The following is a 7794-nucleotide window of genomic DNA, read 5'->3' on the forward strand; positions in this document are numbered from 1 at the left end:
GTATATCTTATTTAATGTGTAGAGTTTTGGCTCAAAGTAGCAATATTTAAAAAAATCAAAAAAATCAATTTTGAAAGAAAATTTCATTAATATATAGTTTTTGTATTTAATAAATTGATACCCATAATAATTGTATATTTCATGCATATTTCCTTCTCAAATTTTACATTTTTGACACGAAGTTTCAAAATATAAAGAAATGTACTCGATTTTAATTAAGCCTTATGTTACTAATCATTCACCTCTAAAACCTCTTAGAGCGTCGTCTTTTGAACGCGGTTTTTGTTTTCAACAACCTACACAGGTCAACAGCAAAAAAGGCTTCAGTAACCACTATATAGATTTGATGCATCATGGTTACCTAAGTTCAAAAATGGTAAAATTTTTTAATTCTATGGATAGACGTTTTTTTTATTTTTTTTTCCAAAATTGGGAAGTTTTTTAGATGTTTCCCCACATAATTTATGATAACTCAGAAAGGGTTAGTCAGCTATTTTTGAAGTAAACTTAGAAAATTCAAGTGTACATTTTCATGTCTTTTGTTTTTATTAAAATTGTTGTTACAATAACAAAACACATATAAAATTTACACTCAAAGTACAAGCCTACAATTTTCTGAAAATGAGTGAATTCACTTAATTGTGAATAAATTCGAAAATAATCTATTGATTTTTATTGTCGATACTTCATTTTATTCCTGTTACATTTGGTTTTGCGATAAAATAATAAACATGAACAATTTCTGCCGTTTTCGATTTTTCATGAAAACAAAAAAATTTGCTATTTTCACGCAAAAAATATATTTTTTGCTTCAATTTCTTATTATAACTCCAAAACTACTGAGACGATTAATACGCAATATATAAAGAAATTAGAGGTTATATAAATCTAAACTTTTGGAAATTATAAGACATAAATAGCAAACGCATTTATAGCCGAGCACTTTCCAAAAATATCTTTAAAATCGTATGGGAAACAAAAAAAAATGGACCGTGTTTAAAAATGTTATATGTCGAAGGTACCCTAATTTCAGCCCCCATTACACCGACGCTACAGTAGGTTTAGGTCCCATTTTGTATAACTTAAACTCGAATTCTCCTTGGCTACGCCCAAGTCAAATTTTATCCTGATCGGACTAGTCGTTACTGACTTTTTCCATCTTTCTGGCAACATATGGATTCCGCGACAAAATAACTGCTAATCTTTTGTGGCCAAAAAAGAAAGAACGAGTAGTATGGAATATTATGGATATATGTCTGGCCGCATATGCGTTTTTCGGCCAATACTCGCTTTAAACGAATAAGTAGCGTTCGTTACAAGACCCTTTTGCTCCCACTAAATACAGCGTATTACCTTAGCGCCATAGATGTTTGGCTTTGGTGTCGATTCGATTGGTTGGCGGGGCTTCTCTTGTGTTTCGGATTATTGTAATGGATCCAATTTTCAAGAATTTCAGATATACTAAATCGTATTTCAAGGTTTCTCAGCTTCAATTTGTATGGTGCCCAATTTCCCGGCTATTGGGAAAAACTTGTCTAAGTTTATTTTAATAATATCGGACTAACCCTTTTTGTGTTATCAAAAATAATGTGGAGAAACATCTAAAAAATTCACAATTTTACATAAAAAACAATTATGGTCAAGCCCGACCATATAATACCCTACCTCAATTAAAAGAGCAAAAACAATTTTCTTTTAAAATTTCAATAATTTATAGTTTTGAGTGATTTTCGGAAGCGGGTCTATATGGGAGCCATGAATAATTATGGACCGACCGTAACAACATTTGGTGACATGAATTTTGTATATATAAAACTTATTTGGAGCGCAATTTGTGGAGATACATTTATAAATTAAACATTTATGACAGATAAAGTCATATTTGGGAAGGACATTTGTACGGGGGCTAGGTGAAATAATGAACCGATTTTAGCCAGTTTCAATAGGTTTGGTCTTTGGGTCGAAAAAATAATATGTACCAAATTTGATAGAAATATCTTTAAAATTGCGACCTGTTCTCTGCGCACAAAGTTTACATGAACAGCCAGCCAGCCAGCCGACCAGACGGACGGACGGACATCGTTTCATCGACTCAGAAAGTGATTCTAAGTCGATCGGTAAACTTTAAGGTGCGTGTTAGACTAATATTTTTTGACTTTACAAAGATCTGCACAAACGCATTATACCCTCCTCACTATGGTGGTGAAAAAAAACTTCCCCATAGAATTTAAAATTTGGATCATATTTGTACTTCTGAAACCACAATACATCTAAATTGTGTTGTGGTTTAAAATTTGGTTTCGTGGGTTTCGATTTTGTTGTCCGGTGTTATTGGTTAAAGATGACACCTAACCACAGATAAGCTACAAAAAACATAATTTTTAATTTACAATTTGTTAGTTATCTTGAAAATATATAAACTCGATTTTGCTAATATCTTCAACTTGGGAGTATTGAATAGTATATATGCATGAAGTAAAGAAGGCAGTAAGAAAATTCCTTGGGACACCATAGAAAAGCAGTTTAACCTAAATTTGTTAGGAACATTCAGGCTATTATTAATTAAACAGAGTCTTAATTACTGGTAAGTTATATTTCCGCTATTGAGCTCGATCAAACGAAGCTATTTTGTCCATTATTTCCAATGTTTCTCCTATTTGTTGCAAAGACTTTTGAAATTTAGTCTGAAATAGGCAACTATTTTAGTTTAAAAGCACTTTTCCGTTTTTTGTTCCAAAAAAAAATTAAATAAATTTTTATTTTCCACTGTGTTCATACACATGGAAATGTGTTTATTACAGCGAACGAATATATGAAAATGTTTATTTCCTAGATTTTTTTTGGAGCAAAAAAAATAAAAGTAATAACAAAATTTTGCATCGAAAATGTTAGAAAACCAAACCCAACCAACGATTTAAATATTAAACATTTGAAAATTTACAACAAGTTTGGGAATGTTTTTATTTTGAATATTTTATTTTTTTTTTTTGTTGTGGAAATTTTCCAGTTGTTGTTTTTATGCATGAGAACAAGCTGTTTTGAGTAACATGGTAATAAAAACGTTTAAGTTTTTTGTTTATGCTCTTTTTTTTTTGGGCAATTTCTGTTCGTGTTTCCTTCAAAACATTATTCAAGGCTATAAAATTGCCAAAAAAAAATTGTTTTATATTTCTAGTGAAAATAATAAAAAAAAATAACAAAAAAGAACTCCAATTGAACTTGTGATGAATATATTAAAAAATATTTGCAATTTAAAAACAGTATGGATGTTATTAAACTGTATTAAAAATTGTATTGAAATATCAAAATTTAAAAGCAATGAGAACTTTTTGGGCCGCCTTTACGTTTTATATTCAAAGTACGATTTTTATTGCAGAAATTGTTTGATTCTTCTAAGCAGTTTTGTATTAAAACTCAATAAAATAACTTCAGTAGAACTAAATCTAAGTCTTTATATCTCAAACTCTTGTATCGATTGTTCTTTAAAACGCCTAAAGTTTACCAAATCAGAAATCCTCCAAAATTTTTTTTAAATATACTTTATAATCATAATTAATTTAAATTAGGAAGAAATAAGATGATGCCTTTAATAGAATATCATACACTGTATATATCTACTTATAACGTAGTCAGTGTTAATATGACATTTATGTAATATTTAAAATTTTAGTTTCTACAACAAGAACAGCCAAATTCTAAAAGGAAAAGTAACGTTTCCTTGACATTTTGCAGTTGTTCGAAAAAAAAACTACAATAACAAACCTACATAAGAACACCATCAGCTACCTAGCACCATCAAAATATGAACATGAACATGAAATATAACAAATTATATTTAAATTCATATGAGTAATTCTGGCATGTGTGTAAAAATTTATAAAAGAATAACTGGTATACAATATTAGGCTAGACCCACCAACACGAAAAATAATCAAAGTGTGTAACTGAATTGTAAGTATACTTAATTTTAACACATCGTATCTCAAAATTTAATTAAAGTACAGAAAGTAATTTTAGACTTTTTTTCGACTGATTTATGGTAGTGTTCAGTATAAGTTTTAGGATTGTATACAAGATGCTTTCTCACTAGGGTTCTATAACTGAAACAAAAAGTCGACTTTTCGACCTTTCGACATTTTCCGTTTTTTAAAAAGTCGAATTTTCGAACTTTCGACTTTTGGTAATTTATAAAAGTTGACTTTTCGAACTTTCGACTTCTTAGTTAAATCGACTTTTTTCGACTTTTCGACTTTTTTAGACTATTTTCGACTTTCCGACTATTTTTAACTTTTTACCATTTCTTGTAACAAATACATAGTTTCTACATTTATTGATGCGACTTTTGTAATGTTTAGCAATAATAATGAAATTTATCAAGACGATAATAGTTAGAAGAATATTGTGTAGAAAAAAGCTTTAATTTATAAACATTTATTTATTATTTATATTAGCATGCACTACAAAAAATGCAAGTGTATTTTTTGTGTGTAATATATAATGTTACAATTAAATATTTTTTTAACATTCTAAAAAGTCTACTTTTATCGACTATTTTCGACTTTTATCGACTATTCGACTTTTGAGATAACATAATCGATTGTTCGACTTTTTTCCGACCAAAAAGTCGATTTCGACTTTTCGACTTTTTTCAGCAAAAAGTCGATTGTTCGAACAATCGACTTATAGAACCCTATTTCTGACTAGGGTTTTTATCCCGGGAATTCCCGGTGCAAATTTCCCGGGAATTTTGACAATTTTTCACTACCAGATTCCCGGGATTCCCGACTAAAAATCCCGGGAATCGGGTAGTGAAAAATTAAAAACTGACGAAAATACATAGAAAACAAGTTAGAACTCTATTTTTTTTCACCAAAAAACAGTAAAAAGTTGTTACAGTTTTTTGCTTATATCTCGGCAATAATAGATCTCTTATTATTAACATGAATTTTATATTTTTTTCTGAAAAATTAAATTTTGATAAGCTTTTAAAAATATAAGCCGAAACGTGTTAAATGAAGAATTTTGAGTTTAATTTGCCAATTTCTTGTTGCACTTTTTTGTATTTTTTGAGAAATATAATTTTTGGTGGCAGCCTCCGGAGCCTGCGGAAGTTTGGTTGGATGAGCAAAAGACAGAAGAGAATAATCCTGATGCTTACAATTTTATTGTTGGTAAAGTTGAATGCGGTAATATTTTGAATGAGGAATCGGATTATGTGAAGGATAAAGCACGATTTTTTAAAGGAATATCTTAGTTAGACTTTTCCTGCCATATTGGAGCCGCCATTTTGAATCTGAAAAATTTTACCTCAGATTCGAAATCAAAGGAGACTATGTTAAAAAAAATGAGCTTTTATCCTGTGTTTGATTCAAAAAGTCACGGAATTATTGATCCGCACTCGGAAAATCCGTTTTCATTGCTGATCAATATTTCAAAAAGAATGATTGGCGTCCACATTTTGCGCAAAATCATCCAAAGTGAAGAAGCACATTTTCACATTGATGGGTTTGTTAATCGTTGAAATATTCGCAGAACGAAATTTTGAAAAATAATGTTAGTCAAATTAAAACTTGGAAAACGGCCTAGCGTGGGTTATACGTCTTGCTGAGTACACCACAAATTGTCTCTAAAAATTTCAGAAACACCCTCAAATTCAGAAGTTATTCTGAAAAAACCGTTTTCAGTGATATTCGTCGACTTATCGACCTGTAGCTTAGTCAGTTTTTGTCCGACTTTAAATTAACGGGTTTGGAAAGAAAAATGATTACGCTTTAAAATGACGTGCATTTTTTGATACATTTTTAAGTTATAAGTATTGTTTTTGTTAAGAATATCTAAAAGAAAAACAAAATTTATCAACATTTTTGATTTTATTCGCTTTTCATTGCTTATTTTGATATGAAAGTTTATACAAATTCATATCAATGTATTTAGGAAATTTTGTTCTTAACAAAACATGGTTTTAATTATTCAAATCAGATGAAAATTCTAAAAGTTATTCAACCTTTAATTAACACCATTTTTAGTATTTTCTCCCCCAGCGCATATAATTAAAAATAAACAAAAAACTGTAGAAAAAAAAAATATTTTTAAAATTTTGAATTTACATGGTAAATTTTTTCGAACTTTTTTTAAAAAACTTTAATAACTTTTGCAAATGTAAACCGATTTTAACAAGAAATATCTCATTTTTTCCAATATAAAGTTGTCTTTAAAAAACTGTGCAAAAAAGTATAGGTTTTCGTAGAAAAAAATTAAATTAACTATTGTTGAATATGAAAAATTACCAATAAAATAAAAAATAAGGCGAAACTTTTTATAAAAACTTACACAATTTGTTTTATATAATAATAATTAATTAATTAATTAATTAATTCTTTGTCTATCCATAATTGTTTAAAATTTTGAAGTCGGTCGGTGAGGGTGTTTCAAAATCTTTGAAAACGGTTTTAGTATGTCCTCACCTAGGCCTACAACCCCCATTACGTCGCTTTTCAAGTTCTGACAAAAAGTGTCATTTTGTAGCAGAGTGTTATCCAAACTTTTTGATTCAATAAAAAATTAACAATACGAACGAAAAGAACTGTGTTTTTATTTAATTAATATCTTTCCTAAATTATCTAAAGACCTTTATATCGGAGTGTATATTCCAATGTAAAAAAAAATCAAAGATTGCGGTGTTAAAAATTCAGAAAGAACATGGTATGAGGACACCTAATATATGAATTTATATAAAAAAACGTACTTTTAATAACGTTTTTCTTTACAACTCCTGAACTAATCTAGGCTCCATCAAAATTTTTTTCACGAATATAGTAGAGAGTTTGGGTTTCCTCATAACGTGTTGTTTATTCATTTTTGATATTTTTTAAATTGTAATATATACTCCGAAAATTGACCTTTAACCTTTTGGAAGTAAATTTTTTTCACAAAATTTTCAGGACAATATCTTTGCCTTTAAAATGGAATCAAAAATTCTGCTGGTCTTTGAGCAGTTTCAAAGTACATTTTAGACAATTTTAACAAAATTTTCAATTTTCAAATTGCGATATTTTTACATCGGAAAGAGTTTCCATTGAAAAAGTCACTGATATGAGAAATATATTGAATATATTGTGTGTGATAAATTTCATTAAAATCGGAAATGGTTGTTGTTGTCTTCTTTCTCATTTAAGTTGGAGAGATCCATAATTTAATTTTTCTGCATATGGGGCCTTACTAATATACATATATGACTCTACATTTATTCAAATTTATGAATCTACATTATGTCTTTTTTTATATATAATTTGGTTAAAATATTACATAAAATATCACGTGAATGGCAAATATTAAAACGAAATATACAAAACCACAACAATGCACGAAACAACAAACAAATAAAAAATGTAATTTCTCCACAGCAAACATATTTATTTAGCTCCATTCATAATCTATTCAAACTAACAAAATGAGAATGACTTGTAACCTTTTTAAAATATTTTTTCAAGTTTTACTTTTTTGCATTTTTCTCCTGAAGGTTGAAAAGAAATTTGTTTAAATGAAAATGTTATTGACTTTCCTAACACACATTTTAAATTAAGCGATTTTTGTATATATTTTTTTCATTTTATTACAATACTAAATGTGAAATGTGAGAAAAATCCTTATTTATTTGTGGTTGTTAGAGAAACATAAAAAATATGTATAAAAAAATGACACATACAAATGTGTCCTTTTCATTTTTAGCATGTTGAGTAATTCTGTTTACGTTTTATTCATATGAAAAGTATATTACCAAATTGCAAAACAAGT

Source organism: Calliphora vicina, chromosome 3, assembly GCF_958450345.1.
Source record: "Calliphora vicina chromosome 3, idCalVici1.1, whole genome shotgun sequence".
Lineage (NCBI taxonomy): Eukaryota > Metazoa > Arthropoda > Insecta > Diptera > Calliphoridae > Calliphora > Calliphora vicina.